The following is a 12,797-nucleotide window of genomic DNA, read 5'->3' as shown; positions in this document are numbered from 1 at the left end:
GCACATTCACTGTATTTCTACAAGAAATAAAAAGCAGAAACGCATTTAATCTAAAAAAGTTAAGACATTATATACAATGTTAAATTTAAGATATAAGGACCAAACAAATGTTTGAAATTGTTGCTTTTTTTGAGTGTTTTTCAGTCAGGATGGCCGAGCGGTCTAAGGCGCTGCGTTTAGGCCGCAGTCTCCTCTGGAGGCGTGGGTTCAAATCCCACTTCTGACAATGACTGATGTTGTTCACTGGCTCAGTCACATTTACCGTATTTCTACATGAAGTGAAAAGCAGTAATGCATTTTTTTAAAGAAGTTGAGACACCATATTCCAGGTGAGATGTGTTATCGATGGACAAAAGAAACATTTAGTAATTGTTGCTACTTTTATTACATTTTAATCAGGATGGCCTTGCCGTCTCAGGCCCCGTGTTTAGGCCGCAGTCTCCTCTGAAGACATGGGTTCAAATCCCACTTCTCACAATGACTGATGTTTCCCACTTGGTCAGGCACATTCACTGTATTTCTACAAGAAATAAAAAGCAGAAACGCATTTAATCTAAAAAAGTTAAGACATTATATACAATGTTAAATTTGTGATATAAGGACCAAACAAATGTTTGAAATTGTTACTTTTTTGAGTGTTTTACATTCAGGATGGCCGAGCGGTCTAAGGCGCTGCGTTTAGGCCGCAGTCTCCTCTGAAGGCGTGGGTTCAAATCCCACTTCTGACAATGACTGATGTTTCCCACTTGGTCAGGCACATTCACTGTATTTCTACAAGAAATAAAAAGCAGAAACGCATTTAATCTAAAAAAGTTAAGACATTATATACAATGTTAAATTTAAGATATAAGGACCAAACAGATGTTTGAAATTGTTGCTTTTTTTGAGTGTTTTTCAGTCAGGATGGCCGAGCGGTCTAAGGCGCTGCGTTTAGGCCGCAGTCTCCTCTGGAGGCGTGGGTTCAAATCCCACTTCTGACAATGACTGATGTTGTTCACTGGCTAAGTCACATTTACCGTATTTCTACATGAAGTGAAAAGCAGTAATGCATTTTTTTAAAGAAGTTGAGACACCATATTCCAGGTGAGATGTGTTATCGAAGGACAAAAGAAACATTTAGTGATTGTTGCTACTTTTATTACATTTTAATCAGGATGGCCTTGCCGTCTCAGGCCCTGTGTTTAGGCCGCAGTCTCCTCTGATGACATGGGTTCAAATCCCACTTCTCACAATGACTGATGTTTCCCACTTGGTCAGGCACATTCACTGTATTTCTACAAGAAATAAAAAGCAGAAACGCATTTAATCTAAAAAAGTTAAGACATTATATACAATGTTAAATTTGTGATATAAGGACCAAACAAATGTTTGAAATTGTTACTTTTTTGAGTGTTTTACATTCAGGATGGCCGAGCGGTCTAAGGCGCTGCGTTTAGGCCGCAGTCTCCTCTGGAGGCGTGGGTTCAAATCCCACTTCTGACAATGACTGATGTTGTTCACTGGCTCAGTCACATTTACCGTATTTCTACATGAAGTGAAAAGCAGTAATGCATTTTTTTAAAGAAGTTGAGACACCATATTCCAGGTGAGATGTGTTATCGAAGGACAAAAGAAACATTTAGTGATTGTTGCTACTTTTATTACATTTTAATCAGGATGGCCTTGCCGTCTCAGGCCCTGTGTTTAGGCCGCAGTCTCCTCTGATGACATGGGTTCAAATCCCACTTCTCACAATGACTGATGTTTCCCACTTGGTCAGGCACATTCACTGTATTTCTACAAGAAATAAAAAGCAGAAACGCATTTAATCTAAAAAAGTTAAGACATTATATACAATGTTAAATTTGTGATATAAGGACCAAACAAATGTTTGAAATTGTTACTTTTTTGAGTGTTTTACATTCAGGATGGCCGAGCGGTCTAAGGCGCTGCGTTTAGGCCGCAGTCTCCTCTGAAGGCGTGGGTTCAAATCCCACTTCTGACAATGACTGATGTTTCCCACTTGGTCAGGCACATTCACTGTATTTCTACAAGAAATAAAAAGCAGAAACGCATTTAATCTAAAAAAGTTAAGACATTATATACAATGTTAAATTTAAGATATAAGGACCAAACAAATGTTTCAAATTGTTGCTTTTTTTGAGTGTTTTTCAGTCAGGATGGCCGAGCGGTCTAAGGCGCTGCGTTTAGGCCGCAGTCTCCTCTGGAGGCGTGGGTTCAAATCCCACTTCTGACAATGACTGATGTTGTTCACTGGCTCAGTCACATTTACCGTATTTCTACATGAAGTGAAAAGCAGTAATGCATTTTTGTCAAGAAGTTGAGACACCATATTCCAGGTAAGATGTGTTATCTAAGGACAAAAGAAACATTTAGTAATTGTTGCTACTTTTATTACATTTTAATCAGGATGGCCTTGCCGTCTAAGGCCCTGTGTTTAGGCCGCAGTCTCCTCTGAAGACATGGGTTCAAATCCCACTTCTCACAATGACTGATGTTTCCCACTTGGTCAGGCACATTCACTGTATTTCTACAAGAAATAAAAAGCAGAAACGCATTTAATCTAAAAAAGTTAAGACATTATATACAATGTTAAATTTGTGATATAAGGACCAAACAAATGTTTGAAATTGTTACTTTTTTGAGTATTTTACATTCAGGATGGCCGAGCGGTCTAAGGCGCTGCGTTTAGGCCGCAGTCTCCTCTGAAGGCGTGGGTTCAAATCCCACTTCTGACAATGACTGATGTTTCCCACTTGGTCAGGCACATTCACTGTATTTCTACAAGAAATAAAAAGCAGAAACGCATTTAATCTAAAAAAGTTAAGACATTATATACAATGTTAAATTTGTGATATAAGGACCAAACAAATGTTTGAAATTGTTGCTTTTTTTGAGTGTTTTTCAGTCAGGATGGCCGAGCGGTCTAAGGCGCTGCGTTTAGGCCGCAGTCTCCTCTGGAGTCGTGGGTTCAAATCCCACTTCTGACAATGACTGATGTTGTTCACTGGCTCAGTCACATTGACCGTATTTCTACATGAAGTGAAAAGCAGAAACGCATTTAATCTAAAAAAGTTAAGACATATACAATGTTAAATTTGTGATATAAGGACCAAACAAATGTTTGAAATTGTTGCTTTGTTTGAGTGTTTTTCAGTCAGGATGGCCGAGCGGTCTAAGGCGCTGCGTTTAGGCCGCAGTCTCCTCTGGAGGCGTGGGTTCAAATCCCACTTCTGACAATGACTGATGTTGTTCACTGGCTCGGTCACATTTACCGTATTTCTACATGAAGTGAAAAGCAGCAATGCATTTTTGTAAAGAAGTTGAGACACCATATTCCAGGTGAGATGTGTTATCTAAGGACAAATGAAACATTTAGTAATTGTTGCTACTTTTATTACATTTTAATCAGGATGGCCTTGCCGTCTAAGGCCCTGTGTTTAGGCCGCAGTCTCCTCTGAAGACATGGGTTCAAATCCCACTTCTCACAATGACTGATGTTTCCCACTTGGTCAGGCACATTCACTGTATTTCTACAAGAAATAAAAAGCAGAAACGCATTTAATCTAAAAAAGTTAAGACATTATATACAATGTTAAATTTGTGATATAAGGACCAAACAAATGTTTGAAATTGTTGCTTTTTTTGAGTGTTTTTCAGTCAGGATGGCCGAGCGGTCTAAGGCGCTGCGTTTAGGCCGCAGTCTCCTCTGGAGGCGTGGGTTCAAATCCCACTTCTGACAATGACTGATGTTGTTCACTGGCTCAGTCACATTTACCGTATTTCTACATGAAGTGAAAAGCAGTAATGCATTTTGTGTAAAGAAGTTGAGACACCATATTCCAGGTAAGATGTGTTATCTAAGGACAAAAGAAACATTTAGTAATTGTTCCTACTTTTATTACATTTTAATCAGGATGGCCTTGCCGTCTCAGGCCCTGTGTTTAGGCCGCAGTCTCCTCTGAAGACATGGGTTCAAATCCCACTTCTCACAATGACTGATGTTTCCCACTTGGTCAGGCACATTCACTGTATTTCTACATTAAATAAAAAGTAGCAAGGCATTTCATGTAAAAAGGTTGAGACACAATATTCCATGTTACATTTTTGATCGGGCAACCAGACAAATGTTTAAAATTGTTGGCTTCTTTCAGAATTTTTCAGTCAGGATGGCCGAGCGGTCTAAGGCGCTGCGTTTAGGCCGCAGTCTCCTCTCGAGGCGTGGGTTCAAATCCCACTTCTGACAATGACTGATGTTGTTCACTGGCTCAGTCACATTTACCGTATTTCTACATGAAGTGAAAAGCAGTAATGCATTTTGTGTAAAGAAGTTGAGACACCATATTCCAGGTAAGATGTGTTATCGAAGGACAAAAGAAACATTTAGTAATTGTTGCTACTTTTATTACATTTTAATCAGGATGGCCTTGCCGTCTCAGGCCCTGTGTTTAGGCCGCAGTCTCCTCTGAAGACATGGGTTCAAATCCCACTTCTCACAATGACTGATGTTTCCCACTTGGTCAGGCACATTCACTGTATTTCTACAAGAAATAAAAAGCAGAAACGCATTTAATCTAAAAAAGTTAAGACATTATATACAATGTTAAATTTGTGATATAAGGAACAAACAAATGTTTGAAATTGTTGCTTTTTTTGAGTGTTTTTCAGTCAGGATGGCCGAGCCGTCTAAGGCGCTGCGTTTAGGCCGCAGTCTCCTCTGGAGGCGCGGGTTCAAATCCCACTTCTGACAATGACTGATGTTGTTAACTGGCTCAGTCACATTTACCGTATTTCTACATTCAGTGAAAAGCAGTAATGCATTTTGTGTAAAGAAGTTGAGACACCATATTCCAGGTAAGATATGTTATCTAAGGACAAAAGAAACATTTAGTAATTGTTGCCACTTTTATTACATTTTAATCAGGATGGCCTTGCCGTCTCAGGCCCTGTGTTTAGGCCGCAGTCTCCTCTGAAGACATGGGTTCAAATCCCACTTCTCACAATGACTGATGTTTCCCACTTGGTCAGGCACATTCACTGTATTTCTACAAGAAATAAAAAGCAGAAACGCATTTAATCTAAAAAAGTTAAGACATTATATACAATGTTAAATTTGTGATATAAGGACCAAACAAATGTTTGAAATTGTTGCTTTTTTTGAGTGTTTTTCAGTCAGGATGGCCGAGCGGTCTAAGGCGCTGCGTTTAGGCCGCAGTCTCCTCTGGAGGCGTGGGTTCAAATCCCACTTCTGACAATGACTGATTTTGTTCACTGGCTCAGTCACATTTACCGTATTTCTACATGAAGTGAAAAGCAGTAATGCATTTTGTGTAAAGAAGTTGAGACACCATATTCCAGGTGAGATGTGTTATCTAAGGACAAATGAAACATTTAGTAATTGTTGCTACTTTTATTACATTTTAATCAGGATGGCCTTGCCGTCTAAGGCCTTGTGTTTAGGCCGCAGTCTCCTCTGAAGACATGGGTTCAAATCCCACTTCTCACAATGACTGATGTTTCCCACTTGGTCAGGCACATTCACTGTATTTCTACAAGAAATAAAAAGCAGAAACGCATTTAATCTAAAAAAGTTAAGACATTATATACAATGTTAAATTTGTGATATAAGGACCAAACAAATGTTTGAAATTGTTACTTTTTTGAGTGTTTTACATTCAGGATGGCCGAGCGGTCTAAGGCGCTGCGTTTAGGCCGCAGTCTCCTCTGAAGGCGTGGGTTCAAATCCCACTTCTGACAATGACTGATGTTTCCCACTTGGTCAGGCACATTCACTGTATTTCTACAAGAAATAAAAAGCAGAAACGCATTTAATCTAAAAAAGTTAAGACATTATATACAATGTTAAATTTAAGATATAAGGACCAAACAAATGTTTGAAATTGTTGCTTTTTTTGAGTGTTTTTCAGTCAGGATGGCCGAGCGGTCTAAGGCGCTGCGTTTAGGCCGCAGTCTCCTCTGGAGGCGTGGGTTCAAATCCCACTTCTGACAATGACTGATGTTCACTGGCTCAGTCACATTTACCGTATTTCTACATGAAGTGAAAAGCAGTAATGCATTTTTGTCAAGAAGTTGAGACACCATATTCCAGGTAAGATGTGTTATCTAAGGACAAATGAAACATTTAGTAATTGTTGCTACTTTTATTACATTTTAATCAGGATGGCCTTGCCGTCTAAGGCCCTGTGTTTAGGCCGCAGTCTCCTCTGAAGGCGTGGGTTCAAATCCCACTTCTGACAATGACTGATGTTTCCCACTTGGTCAGGCACATTCACTGTATTTCTACAAGAAATAAAAAGCAGAAACGCATTTAATCTAAAAAAGTTAAGACATTATATACAATGTTAAATTTAAGATATAAGGACCAAACAAATGTTTGAAATTGTTGCTTTTTTTGAGTGTTTTTCAGTCAGGATGGCCGAGCGGTCTAAGGCGCTGCGTTTAGGCCGCAGTCTCCTCTGGAGGCGTGGGTTCAAATCCCACTTCTGACAATGACTGATGTTCACTGGCTCAGTCACATTTACCGTATTTCTACATTCAGTGAAAAGCAGTAATGCATTTTTGTCAAGAAGTTGAGACACCATATTCCAGGTAAGATGTGTTATCTAAGGACAAATGAAACATTTAGTAATTGTTGCTACTTTTATTACATTTTAATCAGGATGGCCTTGCCGTCTAAGGCCCTGTGTTTAGGCCGCAGTCTCCTCTGAAGACATGGGTTCAAATCCCACTTCTCACAATGACTGATGTTTCCCACTTGGTCAGGCACATTCACTGTATTTCTACAAGAAATAAAAAGCAGAAACGCATTTAATCTAAAAAAGTTAAGACATTATATACAATGTTAAATTTGTGATATAAGGACCAAACAAATGTTTGAAATTGTTACTTTTTTGAGTATTTTACATTCAGGATGGCCGAGCGGTCTAAGGCGCTGCGTTTAGGCCGCAGTCTCCTCTGAAGGCGTGGGTTCAAATCCCACTTCTGACAATGACTGATGTTTCCCACTTGGTCAGGCACATTCACTGTATTTCTACAAGAAATAAAAAGCAGAAACGCATTTAATCTAAAAAAGTTAAGACATTATATACAATGTTAAATTTGTGATATAAGGACCAAACAAATGTTTGAAATTGTTACTTTTTTGAGTATTTTACATTCAGGATGGCCGAGCGGTCTAAGGCGCTGCGTTTAGGCCGCAGTCTCCTCTGAAGGCGTGGGTTCAAATCCCACTTCTGACAATGACTGATGTTTCCCACTTGGTCAGGCACATTCACTGTATTTCTACAAGAAATAAAAAGCAGAAACGCATTTAATCTAAAAAAGTTAAGACATTATATACAATGTTAAATTTGTGATATAAGGACCAAACAAATGTTTGAAATTGTTGCTTTTTTTGAGTGTTTTTCAGTCAGGATGGCCGAGCGGTCTAAGGCGCTGCGTTTAGGCCGCAGTCTCCTCTGGAGTCGTGGGTTCAAATCCAACTTCTGACAATGACTGATGTTGTTCACTGGCTCAGTCACATTGACCGTATTTCTACATGAAGTGAAAAGCAGAAACGCATTTAATCTAAACAAGTTAAGACATATACAATGTTAAATTTGTGATATAAGGACCAAACAAATGTTTGAAATTGTTGCTTTTTTTGAGTGTTTTTCAGTCAGGATGGCCGAGCGGTCTAAGGCGCTGCGTTTAGGCCGCAGTCTCCTCTGGAGGCGTGGGTTCAAATCCCACTTCTGACAATGACTGATGTTGTTCACTGGCTCAGTCACATTTACCGTATTTCTACATGAAGTGAAAAGCAGTAATGCATTTTGTGTAAAGAAGTTGAGACACCATATTCCAGGTAAGATGTGTTATCTAAGGACAAAAGAAACATTTAGTAATTGTTGCTACTTTTATTACATTTTAATCAGGATGGCCTTGCCGTCTAGGGCCCTGTGTTTAGGCCGCAGTCTCCTCTGAAGACATGGGTTCAAATCCCACTTCTCACAATGACTGATGTTTCCCACTTGGTCAGGCACATTCACTGTATTTCTACATTAAATAAAAAGTAGCAAGGCATTTCATGTAAAAAGGTTGAGACACAATATTCCATGTTACATTTTTGATCGGGCAACCAGACAAATGTTTAAAATTGTTGGCTTCTTTCAGAGTTTTTCAGTCAGGATGGCCGAGCGGTCTAAGGCGCTGCGTTTAGGCCGCAGTCTCCTCTGGAGGCGTGGGTTCAAATCCCACTTCTGACAATGACTGATGTTGTTCACTGGCTCAGTCACATTTACCGTATTTCTACATGAAGTGAAAAGCAGTAATGCATTTTGTCTAAAGAAGTTGAGACACCATATTCCAGGTGAGATGTGTTATCTAAGGACAAATGAAACATTTAGTAATTGTTGCTACTTTTATTACATTTTAATCAGGATGGCCGAGCCGTCTAAGGCCCTGTGTTTAGGCCGCAGTCTCCTCTGAAGACATGGGTTCAAATCCCACTTCTCACAATGACTGATGTTTCCCAGTTGGTCAGGCACATTCACTGTATTTCTACATTAAATAAAAAGTAGCAAGGCATTTCATGTAAAAAGGTTGAGACACAATATTCCATGTTACATTTTTGATCGGGCAACAAATGTTTAAAATTGTTGGCTTCTTGTAGAGTTTTTGAACCAGACAAATGTTTAAAATTGTTGGCTTCTTTTAGAGTTTTTCAGTCAGGATGGCCGAGCGGTCTAAGGCGCTGCGTTTAGGCCGCAGTCTCCTCTGGAGTCGTGGGTTCAAATCCCACTTCTGACAATGACTGATGTTGTTCACTGGCTCAGTCACATTTACCGTATTTCTACATGAAGTGAAAAGCAGTAATGCATTTTGTGTAAAGAAGTTGAGACACCATATTCCAGGTAAGATGTGTTATCTAAGGACAAAAGAAACATTTAGTAATTGTTGCTACTTTTATTACATTTTAATCAGGATGGCCTTGCCGTCTAGGGCCCTGTGTTTAGGCCGCAGTCTCCTCTGAAGACATGGGTTCAAATCCCACTTCTCACAATGACTGATGTTTCCCACTTGGTCAGGCACATTCACTGTATTTCTACATTAAATAAAAAGTAGCAAGGCATTTCATGTAAAAAGGTTGAGACACAATATTCCATGTTACATTTTTGATCGGGCAACCAGACAAATGTTTAAAATTGTTGGCTTCTTTCAGAGTTTTTCAGTCAGGATGGCCGAGCGGTCTAAGGCGCTGCGTTTAGGCCGCAGTCTCCTCTGGAGGCGTGGGTTCAAATCCCACTTCTGACAATGACTGATGTTGTTCACTGGCTCAGTCATATTTACCCTATTTCTACATGAAGTGAAAAGCAGTAATGCATTTTGTGTAAAGAAGTTGAGACACCATATTCCAGGTGAGATGTGTTATCTAAGGACAAAAGAAACATTTAGTAATTGTTGCTACTTTTAATACATTTTAATCAGGATGGCCTTGCCGTCTAAGGCCCTGTGTTTAGGCCGCAGTCTCCTCTGAAGACATGGGTTCAAATCCCACTTCTCACAATGACTGATGTTTCCCACTTGGTCAGGCACATTCACTGTATTTCTACATTAAATAAAAAGTAGCAAGGCATTTCATGCATTTCAGGCCCTGTGTTTAGGCCGCAGTCTCCTCTGAAGACATGGGTTCAAATCCCACTTCTCACAATGACTGATGTTTCCCAGTTGGTCAGGCACATTCACTGTATTTCTACATTAAATAAAAAGTAGCAAGGCATTTCATGTAAAAAGGTTGAGACACAATATTCCATGTTACATTTTTGATCGGGCAACAAATGTTTAAAATTGTTGGCTTCTTGTAGAGTTTTTGAACCAGACAAATGTTTAAAATTGTTGGCTTCTTTTAGAGTTTTTCAGTCAGGATGGCCGAGCGGTCTAAGGCGCTGCGTTTAGGCCGCAGTCTCCTCTGGAGTCGTGGGTTCAAATCCCACTTCTGACAATGACTGATGTTGTTCACTGGCTCAGTCACATTTACCGTATTTCTACATGAAGTGAAAAGCAGTAATGCATTTTGTGTAAAGAAGTTGAGACACCATATTCCAGGTAAGATGTGTTATCTAAGGACAAAAGAAACATTTAGTAATTGTTGCTACTTTTATTACATTTTAATCAGGATGGCCTTGCCGTCTAGGGCCCTGTGTTTAGGCCGCAGTCTCCTCTGAAGACATGGGTTCAAATCCCACTTCTCACAATGACTGATGTTTCCCACTTGGTCAGGCACATTCACTGTATTTCTACATTAAATAAAAAGTAGCAAGGCATTTCATGTAAAAAGGTTGAGACACAATATTCCATGTTACATTTTTGATCGGGCAACCAGACAAATGTTTAAAATTGTTGGCTTCTTTCAGAGTTTTTCAGTCAGGATGGCCGAGCGGTCTAAGGCGCTGCGTTTAGGCCGCAGTCTCCTCTGGAGGCGTGGGTTCAAATCCCACTTCTGACAATGACTGATGTTGTTCACTGGCTCAGTCATATTTACCCTATTTCTACATGAAGTGAAAAGCAGTAATGCATTTTGTGTAAAGAAGTTGAGACACCATATTCCAGGTGAGATGTGTTATCTAAGGACAAAAGAAACATTTAGTAATTGTTGCTACTTTTAATACATTTTAATCAGGATGGCCTTGCCGTCTAAGGCCCTGTGTTTAGGCCGCAGTCTCCTCTGAAGACATGGGTTCAAATCCCACTTCTCACAATGACTGATGTTTCCCACTTGGTCAGGCACATTCACTGTATTTCTACATTAAATAAAAAGTAGCAAGGCATTTCATGCATTTCAGGCCCTGTGTTTAGGCCGCAGTCTCCTCTGAAGACATGGGTTCAAATCCCACTTCTCACAATGACTGATGTTTCCCAGTTGGTCAGGCACATTCACTGTATTTCTACATTAAATAAAAAGTAGCAAGGCATTTCATGTAAAAAGGTTGAGACACAATATTCCATGTTACATTTTTGATCGGGCAACAAATGTTTAAAATTGTTGGCTTCTTGTAGAGTTTTTGAACCAGACAAATGTTTAAAATTGTTGGCTTCTTTTAGAGTTTTTCAGTCAGGATGGCCGAGCGGTCTAAGGCGCTGCGTTTAGGCCGCAGTCTCCTCTGGAGTCGTGGGTTCAAATCCCACTTCTGACAATGACTGATGTTGTTCACTGGCTCAGTCACATTTACCGTATTTCTACATGAAGTGAAAAGCAGTAATGCATTTTGTGTAAAGAAGTTGAGACACCATATTCCAGGTAAGATGTGTTATCTAAGGACAAAAGAAACATTTAGTAATTGTTGCTACTTTTATTACATTTTAATCAGGATGGCCTTGCCGTCTAGGGCCCTGTGTTTAGGCCGCAGTCTCCTCTGAAGACATGGGTTCAAATCCCACTTCTCACAATGACTGATGTTTCCCACTTGGTCAGGCACATTCACTGTATTTCTACATTAAATAAAAAGTAGCAAGGCATTTCATGTAAAAAGGTTGAGACACAATATTCCATGTTACATTTTTGATCGGGCAACCAGACAAATGTTTAAAATTGTTGGCTTCTTTCAGAGTTTTTCAGTCAGGATGGCCGAGCGGTCTAAGGCGCTGCGTTTAGGCCGCAGTCTCCTCTGGAGGCGTGGGTTCAAATCCCACTTCTGACAATGACTGATGTTTCCCACTTGGTCAGGCACATTCACTGTATTTCTACAAGAAATAAAAAGCAGAAACGCATTTAATCTAAAAAAGTTAAGACATTATATACAATGTTAAATTTGTGATATAAGGACCAAACAAATGTTTGAAATTGTTGCTTTTTTTGAGTGTTTTTCAGTCAGGATGGCCGAGCGGTCTAAGGCGCTGCGTTTAGGCCGCAGTCTCCTCTGGAGGCGTGGGTTCAAATCCCACTTCTGACAATGACTGATTTTGTTCACTGGCTCAGTCACATTTACCGTATTTCTACATGAAGTGAAAAGCAGTAATGCATTTTGTGTAAAGAAGTTGAGACACCATATTCCAGGTGAGATGTGTTATCTAAGGACAAATGAAACATTTAGTAATTGTTGCTACTTTTATTACATTTTAATCAGGATGGCCTTGCCGTCTAAGGCCTTGTGTTTAGGCCGCAGTCTCCTCTGAAGACATGGGTTCAAATCCCACTTCTCACAATGACTGATGTTTCCCACTTGGTCAGGCACATTCACTGTATTTCTACAAGAAATAAAAAGCAGAAACGCATTTAATCTAAAAAAGTTAAGACATTATATACAATGTTAAATTTGTGATATAAGGACCAAACAAATGTTTGAAATTGTTACTTTTTTGAGTGTTTTACATTCAGGATGGCCGAGCGGTCTAAGGCGCTGCGTTTAGGCCGCAGTCTCCTCTGAAGGCGTGGGTTCAAATCCCACTTCTGACAATGACTGATGTTTCCCACTTGGTCAGGCACATTCACTGTATTTCTACAAGAAATAAAAAGCAGAAACGCATTTAATCTAAAAAAGTTAAGACATTATATACAATGTTAAATTTAAGATATAAGGACCAAACAAATGTTTGAAATTGTTGCTTTTTTTGAGTGTTTTTCAGTCAGGATGGCCGAGCGGTCTAAGGCGCTGCGTTTAGGCCGCAGTCTCCTCTGGAGGCGTGGGTTCAAATCCCACTTCTGACAATGACTGATGTTCACTGGCTCAGTCACATTTACCGTATTTCTACATGAAGTGAAAAGCAGTAATGCATTTTTGTCAAGAAGTTGAGACACCATA

At 39.7% G+C, this 12,797-nt stretch overlaps 21 non-coding genes across 21 annotated transcripts; all 21 read left to right on the top strand.

Annotated features, from left to right (window-relative positions):
• Positions 1 to 143: 143 nt before the first annotated feature.
• Positions 144 to 226, top strand: trnal-uag (transfer RNA leucine (anticodon UAG)). Its single transcript has one exon. It is a non-coding gene; the product is annotated as a tRNA-Leu (tRNA).
• Positions 227 to 897: 671 nt separating this feature from the next.
• trnal-uag (transfer RNA leucine (anticodon UAG)) lies at positions 898 to 980 on the top strand. Its single transcript has one exon. It is a non-coding gene; the product is annotated as a tRNA-Leu (tRNA).
• Positions 981 to 1,399: 419 nt separating this feature from the next.
• Positions 1,400 to 1,482, top strand: trnal-uag (transfer RNA leucine (anticodon UAG)). The gene has a single exon. It is a non-coding gene; the product is annotated as a tRNA-Leu (tRNA).
• A 671-nt stretch (positions 1,483 to 2,153) lies between these two features.
• trnal-uag (transfer RNA leucine (anticodon UAG)) lies at positions 2,154 to 2,236 on the top strand. Its single transcript has one exon. It is a non-coding gene; the product is annotated as a tRNA-Leu (tRNA).
• A 671-nt stretch (positions 2,237 to 2,907) lies between these two features.
• Positions 2,908 to 2,990, top strand: trnal-uag (transfer RNA leucine (anticodon UAG)). The gene has a single exon. It is a non-coding gene; the product is annotated as a tRNA-Leu (tRNA).
• A 166-nt stretch (positions 2,991 to 3,156) lies between these two features.
• trnal-uag (transfer RNA leucine (anticodon UAG)) lies at positions 3,157 to 3,239 on the top strand. The gene has a single exon. It is a non-coding gene; the product is annotated as a tRNA-Leu (tRNA).
• Positions 3,240 to 3,659: 420 nt separating this feature from the next.
• trnal-uag (transfer RNA leucine (anticodon UAG)) lies at positions 3,660 to 3,742 on the top strand. The gene has a single exon. It is a non-coding gene; the product is annotated as a tRNA-Leu (tRNA).
• A 421-nt stretch (positions 3,743 to 4,163) lies between these two features.
• trnal-uag (transfer RNA leucine (anticodon UAG)) lies at positions 4,164 to 4,246 on the top strand. The gene has a single exon. It is a non-coding gene; the product is annotated as a tRNA-Leu (tRNA).
• A 925-nt stretch (positions 4,247 to 5,171) lies between these two features.
• Positions 5,172 to 5,254, top strand: trnal-uag (transfer RNA leucine (anticodon UAG)). The gene has a single exon. It is a non-coding gene; the product is annotated as a tRNA-Leu (tRNA).
• Positions 5,255 to 5,926: 672 nt separating this feature from the next.
• Positions 5,927 to 6,009, top strand: trnal-uag (transfer RNA leucine (anticodon UAG)). Its single transcript has one exon. It is a non-coding gene; the product is annotated as a tRNA-Leu (tRNA).
• Positions 6,010 to 6,426: 417 nt separating this feature from the next.
• Positions 6,427 to 6,509, top strand: trnal-uag (transfer RNA leucine (anticodon UAG)). The gene has a single exon. It is a non-coding gene; the product is annotated as a tRNA-Leu (tRNA).
• Positions 6,510 to 7,677: 1,168 nt separating this feature from the next.
• On the top strand, positions 7,678 to 7,760 carry trnal-uag (transfer RNA leucine (anticodon UAG)). The gene has a single exon. It is a non-coding gene; the product is annotated as a tRNA-Leu (tRNA).
• A 421-nt stretch (positions 7,761 to 8,181) lies between these two features.
• trnal-uag (transfer RNA leucine (anticodon UAG)) lies at positions 8,182 to 8,264 on the top strand. The gene has a single exon. It is a non-coding gene; the product is annotated as a tRNA-Leu (tRNA).
• A 461-nt stretch (positions 8,265 to 8,725) lies between these two features.
• On the top strand, positions 8,726 to 8,808 carry trnal-uag (transfer RNA leucine (anticodon UAG)). The gene has a single exon. It is a non-coding gene; the product is annotated as a tRNA-Leu (tRNA).
• Positions 8,809 to 9,229: 421 nt separating this feature from the next.
• On the top strand, positions 9,230 to 9,312 carry trnal-uag (transfer RNA leucine (anticodon UAG)). The gene has a single exon. It is a non-coding gene; the product is annotated as a tRNA-Leu (tRNA).
• Positions 9,313 to 9,917: 605 nt separating this feature from the next.
• On the top strand, positions 9,918 to 10,000 carry trnal-uag (transfer RNA leucine (anticodon UAG)). Its single transcript has one exon. It is a non-coding gene; the product is annotated as a tRNA-Leu (tRNA).
• Positions 10,001 to 10,421: 421 nt separating this feature from the next.
• Positions 10,422 to 10,504, top strand: trnal-uag (transfer RNA leucine (anticodon UAG)). Its single transcript has one exon. It is a non-coding gene; the product is annotated as a tRNA-Leu (tRNA).
• Positions 10,505 to 11,109: 605 nt separating this feature from the next.
• Positions 11,110 to 11,192, top strand: trnal-uag (transfer RNA leucine (anticodon UAG)). The gene has a single exon. It is a non-coding gene; the product is annotated as a tRNA-Leu (tRNA).
• Positions 11,193 to 11,613: 421 nt separating this feature from the next.
• Positions 11,614 to 11,696, top strand: trnal-uag (transfer RNA leucine (anticodon UAG)). The gene has a single exon. It is a non-coding gene; the product is annotated as a tRNA-Leu (tRNA).
• A 169-nt stretch (positions 11,697 to 11,865) lies between these two features.
• Positions 11,866 to 11,948, top strand: trnal-uag (transfer RNA leucine (anticodon UAG)). Its single transcript has one exon. It is a non-coding gene; the product is annotated as a tRNA-Leu (tRNA).
• A 672-nt stretch (positions 11,949 to 12,620) lies between these two features.
• Positions 12,621 to 12,703, top strand: trnal-uag (transfer RNA leucine (anticodon UAG)). The gene has a single exon. It is a non-coding gene; the product is annotated as a tRNA-Leu (tRNA).
• Positions 12,704 to 12,797: the final 94 nt, after the last annotated feature.

Source organism: Pungitius pungitius, chromosome 15 (genome assembly GCF_949316345.1).
Source record: "Pungitius pungitius chromosome 15, fPunPun2.1, whole genome shotgun sequence".
Taxonomy (NCBI): Eukaryota; Metazoa; Chordata; class Actinopteri; order Perciformes; family Gasterosteidae; genus Pungitius; species Pungitius pungitius.
The sequence above is the reverse complement of the archived record's forward strand: the minus strand, read 5'-3'. Positions and strand labels throughout refer to the sequence as shown.